Raw genomic sequence first — 9,186 nt, 5'->3', positions numbered from 1 at the left:
ATATTTTTATGCACCATGACAATTGTTGCAAAAATAACGCTTAAGAAAATAACGCTTCACGCTAAAAGACGCTTCAGGTGGTTTTGCAACAAAGCCACTGCTGCAGAGTGAAATCGCAACAACCAGCTTGTTGCAATTTAAGACGCACAGGTCTAGGGAGATCCGACGACTATTTTTGCATCAATCGGATGGCTTCGGAGGCAGCCGATGTTTTTGTTTTATCCGCCGGCGGACTTGTAGCGTCGCCCCATAAATATGGAAAATGCTTGGTATCATCTAGCGGATCGATGACGCGCGTCGACCGCCTCTGCAACCGTCAGATTAACTTTTAATCATGCAGAGCACACACCAACTCTTATTATACGCATGAGCTCTGCAACATGGCTCTTGTTGTGTAGGCTGCTTCTGCAACAGGGACCGTGTTGCAAAACCCAATCCGACTGTGCGGCACGTGCCTACATAGGACCCACAACCACTCTCCCATTCTTATCTTCTTATCCCAAACGAAAAGAGCAGAACCACATTTTTTCCCCTAAACCTCGTCTCCTATGGAGGTCCCTTCCATGGATGTAAATCCCCAAGCACGCATCCAAATCCTCTGCATTCGTGAGAAGAGAGAGCACCCATGGCCAAACCTAGCTGTTGCAAAACTCCTGCGAGCTTGGGGAGAGGGGTGAAGCTTCCATTGTTTACCACGCCCTCGCTCGCTGCCCCATCCCCGTGTCGCACCGGGACCTACCTAGCTACCGCACGTCGTTCATCGCGGCCCTCACCGCCAGCGGTGGTGCTGCGGGACGATTTTCCGCAACAACGACTTTGTTGCAAATGGTGGCGGCGAACGACCACTAATTGCAAGGGGATTTTTTTTGTTTCCGCAACAAGCTTCTTGTTGTAGAGGGAGCAAGCACAACACAAAGGGGGCAACAACGAAGTTCTTTTTTCTGCAACAGAGATCTTGTTTCTGAAACATAGACCTTGTTTCAAAGAAAAAACAGTTCGACAAGAGCACAACAGGGCTCAGGCCTTGTTGCAAAGATTGATGCACGGGAAGAACATCGGGGAAAAAGATCGGACAGTTGTTGAGCTCATGATCCTACGGCTACCGAGGCGGCGGATGTTTTCTAAACATCACCTGGCCAACGCGTAGCAGGCCCCATTAATATCCTATTTTTATGTGTACATGTAAATATGTTTAGAACTCGTGTACCGATTAGACTGCCCTCCGATTTTTTCTTTCTTTACAGCGAGACTGCTACCTATTTCTACACAAAATCTATTTGACAAATCAGACTGCCCTCCAATATTTTTTCACAGCCGTACTACTACCTAATTTTGTCCTAAATAGCCCCCTTTTCACACCGGTACTACTATATTATTTTGTCCTAACAGGCCTTTTCCTTTTCTGTTTAGATGCAAGATCTCTTGTTTTAGGGCTGGCTGGTCTTTTTAAAAGATCGGCCGGGCGTGAGCCGTCAGATTTAACGCATCGAGCGGCCGAGCGTTACCATCCACCATTACAACACGTCCTTGTTGCGAAAATTTCTTGCAACAAACATCTTGTTGCAGAATTTTCAGCAACAGACGTCTTGTTGCAGATTTTTTTGCAACAAATATCTTGTTGCAGATTTTTTTATAGAATTTTTCTGCAACAATCGTCTTGTTGCGGATTATTTTCTTGCAACAGAGAACTTGTTGCAGGATTATATTTCTACAAAAACGGAGCCGCGTCCCATCACAGTAGTCGTTCACTCCCAAGATTTGCGCAACAACACCGTTTGTTGTTCAAATAGGTGCTTCCACTTGCCTTTATGCTGAGGACGCGTGGCACGCAACGGAGGCGGCGGATGCACCGTGATTATCAGCTAGCTGAGAGCAATTGTTTCCTTTTTTTTAGTGTACGTGTAAATATTTTTAGAGCCCGTATACCAATCAGACTACCATCTGATTTTTTTTCTTTACAGCCAGGCGCCTATAGTAGGAGATGTTTCCGTCGACGACGAGGCGTCTATGGTGACTTTATAAATCTCAACATGATATGTTGTCGACTCAGTCTCTCGAAGATGCTCATAGGGGTGGGGTGTGTGTGTGTTCATAGGGGTGAGTGTATGCACATATGTATGAGCGCCTGCTTCTGTACTGTGTCCAAAAGAAAAGTTTCAATCGGGCAAACTGTTTTTATTGCTAATGGCGTAGGACCTGGCTATGTCATGAGTTTTCATTTGACAAATCTCAACCTTTAAATATCTGTACTTTCTGTGGATAAATCTTAACCGTTCATTTTCTATTGTTTTTTACTCCCTTCGTTTCAAACAAGATGACTCAACTTTTGGAACGGATGGAGTATAAGTATATAATAGATGGAACAACTCTGGACTTTGGTGGGACTTGTGACCAATGTGACAAAGTAGTATACCAATGATGCAATCTGTTGATCTGTCTATCCAAAAGAAGGCGATCACACCGACAAATCCTTTATTTATTCCGTTGATGATGCATGCAGCACATCAAGCAAGCTGTGAAGTAGGGAAAATACTTACGTGGACTGAAAGGAAATACATACGACAGCTTAACAGAAAGGAAATACTGACGACAGTACACACGACAGGATAGTTGATACATGCAGACGCTTGAGCGAAACGCCGGTGATTTTCTTCCGGCCGGTACGTGCTAGCTGCAAGTCTAAACCCACAAGTAGTTCAGATTCAGCTTGCATGTAAGCCAGCACGTACACCACAGACGATCATGGAGACTTGTTGGTGGCGGTGGATTTGGGAAGGGGAGGGAGCCCAGGGAGCCCCGGCAGGCCAGGGAGCCCAGGGAGCCCAGGCAGCCCAGGGAGCCCAGGGAGGTCCACCGGCAGCCCGGGCACCAGAGCCTTCTTCTCGCCGACGCCATTAGCAGGACGGGCAGCAGCACCGGCGTCGCTGGACGCGAGCAGGACCAGCAGCAGGAGCGCGACGGCGAGGCGCTTTGCCATTGCTAACTTGGTCCGGGAGGTTCCGAGTTGCTGGCCACTGGGGAGTAGTTGTGTTTGCGTGAGCTTAGTTGGGATTAGCATGGTGCGACGCTGCTTTTTATAGGCGGGGGGTTCGGTGGCGCTTCCGCGCAGGTGCACTGGGTGGCACGGCAGTGCGTCGTCGGCGCAGGGACGTGTTTGGAGGGGGCAAAACAAATCAGCTGCCGTCGATAGCTACTGTACAGGCACGGGTGTGCCGTTGAAGAAAAGAAGCCCCTGATACCCACTGATTTTTTTTTAAAAAAAAATTGGGAGCTTATTAAGTGGGATCTAGAGAACTTACTAGGAGTAGATGATTTCCATGAAGGCAGGCTATATATTTCTAGACCGAACTATGGTATTAATTATAACCTTGATCCATAAAACCAAGGATGCCAAACAGAGTTAGAAGTTCGGGGCTACCTATCTTTTGAATGTTAGCTTTAAAACTTCCACTAAGATTCTGATGCATAGACTAAAAACTGTACTCAATCTTATTATTTTCGATTTTCAATCTTTCATGTCTTTTGAACAAGAAAAATGTTTATTCTAAGTCGGATGATAACATCCAAATGCAAGTCTCGTCCCTTGATGGACACGTGCCATGTGGACCCATCGGCCACCGCTGCTTTTCTCGGTCAAGGCTTATCTCCTCATCTTCTGGCACGAGCTATATCGTCCATTCATCTCTTTCCCCTCCCCACTCCGGTCCTCATGCTGGGAGAGGACAGAGCTCCCATGGCGGCGCGACCCCCCACCCACCATTGTTGTGAAGCAGGAGAACGACGACGACCACAGTTTGCTGCATCACCCCCGCACACCGCTGCGATGTAACAAGCAAACCAGGAATCGGAGCTGCTCGCGAATTACTGCAACGCAGTTTTCTTTCTCTCGAATACACACGAGTGTGCGTACTATATATTAAAGAAGAAGAGCCAAGACGGCTGATACAACGCCTTTCAGCAACGTGCTACCCAGCGAGGTTAGCACCCCACATCCACCGTGACAACACAAACAACTAACACCCCCTTGCCTGTACTCAAGCCAAACAATGGCGAAGAGGATGGACACAAAACACACAGGCCGCGTCCTCCTGAATCAAACACTTCAAAACACGACAAAAACACCTAACCAAACTAGATCAACGCACTCTCCACCCTTGGTGCCTAGAGGATCGGCAGGCGGACAATGGGAGCTAGCCTGACTCGAAGACACCGTCGAAGAGGTGCCGATGATGGAGTACATAGCGCCCCGGATGCTCCTGCCCACAGCAACAACCCGCAAATAACAACTTGGCACCCCAAGACTCGCCGCCGAGGCGACCAAGGCAGCCCACCAGTAGCTCCTCCGGACGCACCCTGAGAACCTAGGCAGCGCCTCCAAGAAGGGACGGTGCCGAGACGTCGCCGCTGCCCGACCCGACGAACCGAGACTAGGGTTTCCCCCGGTGACAGAAAAGGGGATGAACATGGCCATGACAACGTCCCCAAGGAGGAGACGGCGCCCATAGGCGTCGTCGTTGCCCGCAGCCGCATCCACGCTGGATTTCTCCTCAGTCCTGTCCATCAAAATCCGAAGAGCGACAAACTGGAAGGGAGGGCAAAGTTGCCACCTTGTGCCATCACCATGGAGAGGGGGAGCCGAATGCCGTTGCGCCACTGACCGGCGAGACCACCGCAGCTCCTGGTCGAGGAAGACCAGGACCTGCATCCACCCGCTACAGCCCTGCCGCCCTCACGGCCAGGGAAATGCAGCGCCGCCGCCTGATGTCGGCCATCTACCTTGTCGCGCCTTGGCTCCGGAAAGAGGAGGGCGAGTCCACCGCAGCCTGGGGCCGCCGCCCCAATGTACCAGCGTCGGAGGAACGACGGGAGTCCCCGGTGCCACCCGCAGCCCCGGCGGCCAGATCTGGCCAAGCCAGAGAAGGCCGACACGGCGGCCATGCGCGGCCCATTGTGCCAGCAGCCGCGCTGCCAGCCCCACGCCGCTCCCGCGCTCCTCTCGACCACCGCCGAGCCGCCCTCCACGCAGTTGCCAGGAGGGGGCTGCCTGCTTCGCCGTCGGAGCTGTAACGCAGCGGGAAGATAAAGGCCGGAGGCAGGCGCAATCCCCGCACGGTGCTGCAACGCGGCCTGTCGGTGCTGCCACACAACACAAAGAGCATGATTGGTTTCCTGCCAATATTTGGCTAGCCAAATGTTGGAATTGCCAAATATTGGAAATACCAAGACTTGCCAAATATTGGCAACTTTATGTGAGATAGGCAAGACAACTCGGTAACCAACCAAGTAGTAGCGAATATTTGGCACAATGCCAAATATTGGCATGCCTATTTTTGGCACCAAACCAATTATGCTCAAAGATGCAATCATGAGAGAGCGGTCGCCAGTGCTGGGATGGGAGTTGCGATGACGACCGAACGACGTCGGAGCTGCAATGGAGCACCGCCGCGTGGGGACGTCGGCGCTGCAATGGGAGCTGTGACGGCGATGTCGACGCTGCAATGGAGCACCGCCGCGTCGAGACACCGACGCTACGATGGGAGCATCGGGGTGCTGCGATGGAGCTTCGCCAGGGGCGCAGGTGTTGCGATGAAGCTCCGTCGAGGTCGTTCATTGCTGCAATGGAGCTTCGTTGGGGGCCCACCAGTGCTGCAATGGGCTTCGCCGGGGCCGCCGAGGTTGCAATGAAGCTTCATCGAGCGGTCGGTGTTTCAATGGAGCCCCGCCGTGCCGCTGTTTTATCATTGCAGTGAATATCGCCGGTGCCGCAGGGTGTTGGGAGATCGAAGGACAGAAGGAAGCTGTTGTGCGGTGTGAGGAGAGGATCATGTGCGCGTTGACACTTCAGAGCGTCTGACGGAAGGGATCCAATGGTGCGATCGGGGCTGATCAAACGGCCAGCGAGGCGGCTTAAAAACCCCTGGCATCAGCCGGTTGATTTGTAGTACTGGCCTTTGAATAAAGTGTAAATCAAATTTCGTTTGCATATTCGTGTTTCTGGTGACGAGGGCTTTGAAATGAGATCCATTTTGCCTTGACGAATTTTACAAATTTGTTAAGTTTCGACTTCTGAAACTTGGTATGAGCGAGCGACAAAATCATAAGTTTCTACCTTGCGACTGACAAAAAGAAACCGAAGCTTAGAACTGACAGTGACCTCCTGCGGGATCCAACGACTTTGTGGATTGCGAGGCAATCGAGCGGCCGACACGCTTGGGCAAGTGCGTGTGATTATCTTTCATGAAGTCCTTAACACTATACTCTATACATAAGGAGAAAATGAATGCATTGCTTCTCAAAGTTGACTTTGACAAAACATATGATAAAATAAAATGGTCTTTTGTTTATAGAATGCTTTCTCTTAAATGATTCCCTGATTTACAGTGTGACTGGGTCATGAGCACTATGAGAAGGGGTTATGTTGGGATCAAAGTAAATGACTTTGTTGGACCATATTTTCTAACTCATAAGGATTTAAGACAGGGGGATTCTCTGTCAGCTCTGCTTTTTTACTTGATTGTTGATGCTCTGAGCCTCTGACCATGATTATGGATAGAGCTAAACACCATGGAATAGTTAAAGGGGTTTCTGGATGGTGTTTTAGATGTTATGTTGATGATGCAAAAAAAATTGGTTACCCGATGATACTGATACTGCAAGGAATCCTAAATTTATCTTATGTGCTTTCGAACAAATGTCTGGATTGACTATAACAAAAACGAGCTCTCGTAAGAAACATTTCCAAATCCTCTCTACACAGGGCGTACGTGCTTCCTCTGTATGTATACATGATTCCATCTCATCTCCGAGCTTCTCGCTGCCACACGCGTCCAGGCCGGGCGGCACGTCCTCTCGAAGAAGACGACGTCGCGAAGGGGTGCAATCGCTGCTTCCCTTCTCGATCCTCGCGCCGAGATCGACGCGTCACGGGTGGGCGGATGGCTTCATTCGTTTTTCCGTGCTGACGTGCTGCAACTTTGGATTGAGTGCTCGATCAGTCCCTCGTAACAGTTGGCTACGCCAAGGTCCTCTCCACATAGGGAGTACTACATGCTGGAAACAATCCAAACTCCCGAGTCACCGTGAGACCCCGAGAGCTCGAGAAACGGAGAAAAATAAGCTGTGTGATGTGATCGTGAGGCGAGACGAGACGAGAAATGATCCAAGCTTGCGAGTGACTCGCGAGACAGTGAGAGGAGACCTGCAGGCTTTCGACCGTTGCGTCGTTTTTGATCTGTTTGAGTGATGTGCTCGGTTGATTCCTTTCCAACAATCCGTAGATTGTCGGCACTACGGCACCAAAACCTACTCCTATTTATACTATTCCATTTTAGCGTGAGAGAGGGAGTACAGTACGAATTCCAGAAAGACTTATCACTGATAACATAATTATTGCCTTTGAGTATATACATCATATCCAGACGACTCATCAAACACAGGCCCACTGTGCATATAAGTTGGACCTCTCGAAGGCCTATGATCGTGTTAACTGGGATTTCTTGGAAAAGACTCTTTTGAAATGGGGATTCTCTGCTATATGGGTTGACGTATCATGCAGTGTGTTAGATCGGTTAAATACTCTGTTAAGTTTAATAGGAAGTTATTGACCCAGTTTACCTCTACATGGGGCCTTCGCCAAGGTGACCCATTGTCTCCGTTCTTATTTCTTTTTGTGGCTGATGCTTTGTCTGTATTATTACATAAAGCAATCCGGGAGGATGGATTGGAGGCGTTAAAAAATTGCAGAAGAGCCCCAGATATTTCCCATCTTTTGTTTACGGACGACACATTGCTTTTCTTTCATGCAACGGCTGACCAAGCGACAATTGTCAAAGAGGTGTTGAACACATATGCTACAGCGACGGGACAACTCATTAACCCTTCTAAGTGTTTCATCTTATTTGCCGACAATTGCCCAATGTCAGTATCAAGTGAAATTAAAAGTATACTGGAAATCACTCAGGAAGTGTTCAAGCCAGAATATATGGGTTTGCCAGTTCCAGAAGGCAGAATAAATAAAGGGAACCTCCAACCGATTCGGGCTAAATTGAGTAAAAGGCTAGTGGATTGGAGTGAGCGGTATATGTCCATGGCGAGTAAAGAAATACTCATCAAGGCGATTGCGCAAGCAATCCCTACATATGTGATGAGCGTATTTAAGTCACCAATGTCGTTTTGTGATGACTTGTCCCGTCTCATAAGGCAATATTGGTGGGGTGTGGACGATGGCAAAAGCAAAATGGCTTGGCTTGCTTGGGATAAAATGATACTCCCCAAATCTATGGGTGGTATGGGATTTAGGGACATGAGAGCCTTTAACCAAGCACTCATGGCCAAGCAAGTTTGGAGGTTGATTGAGCAGCCATGAAGTTTAGTCGCAAGACTGTTATGTGCAAAATATTATCCTACAGGCAATTTAGTGGATACGGTGTTCACTGGTAATGCATCAGCTGTCTGGCGGGGTATTGAGCATGGGTTGGATCTAGTCAAGCGCGGAATGATTTGGCGAGTGGGTAATGGTAATATTATCAAAACATGGAGGGACTCTTGGATCCCTAGAGGTCCATCATTGAGGCAAATCTCACTGAGAAGGGTTGTTGCAGGTTGAACAGAGTATCAGACTTTCTCGGAAGCAATGGGAATTGGAACCTAGAGTTGCTAAATACATATTTCCTCCCGGCGGATGTGCAGGTCATTCGTGGTATCCGTACCTCGCCGAGCCAAGGAAATGATTTGATTGCATGGTTTCCTGGTAAATTCGGTCAATTCTCAGTAAAAAGCGCATATCAACTGGCAATACAGGAGCATGTACAATGTCATAATGTTGGTGCCAGTAGCTCAAGGCCCGGTGGAAATCGTCCCTGTTGGAACTTGGTGTGGCAGGCTAGAGTTCCGCACATGATGCATACTTTTGCATGGAAAATAGTTGTTGATACTTTGCCCACGAATGCATGTAAAGCAAGACATCACATCAGTGAGTTTGGTGGTTGTCGGCTATGTGGTGCAACCAATGACGATTCCTTCCATGCATTGATCACATGCCCGTACTCTGTGTCACTATGGTAGTTGATGCGACAGGTATGGCCTCTTCCGCCGAATAAAATGTTGATTGACACAGGATCTGACTGGTTATTCAGCCTGTTGTCGGAGTAGCGAGAGGATGTGAGAGCCATGATCATTATGTTCTTG

Source organism: Aegilops tauschii, chromosome 2 (assembly GCF_002575655.3).
Source record: "Aegilops tauschii subsp. strangulata cultivar AL8/78 chromosome 2, Aet v6.0, whole genome shotgun sequence".
Classification (NCBI taxonomy): Eukaryota; Viridiplantae; Streptophyta; class Magnoliopsida; order Poales; family Poaceae; genus Aegilops; species Aegilops tauschii.
The sequence above is the reverse complement of the archived record's forward strand: the minus strand, read 5'-3'. Positions refer to the sequence as shown.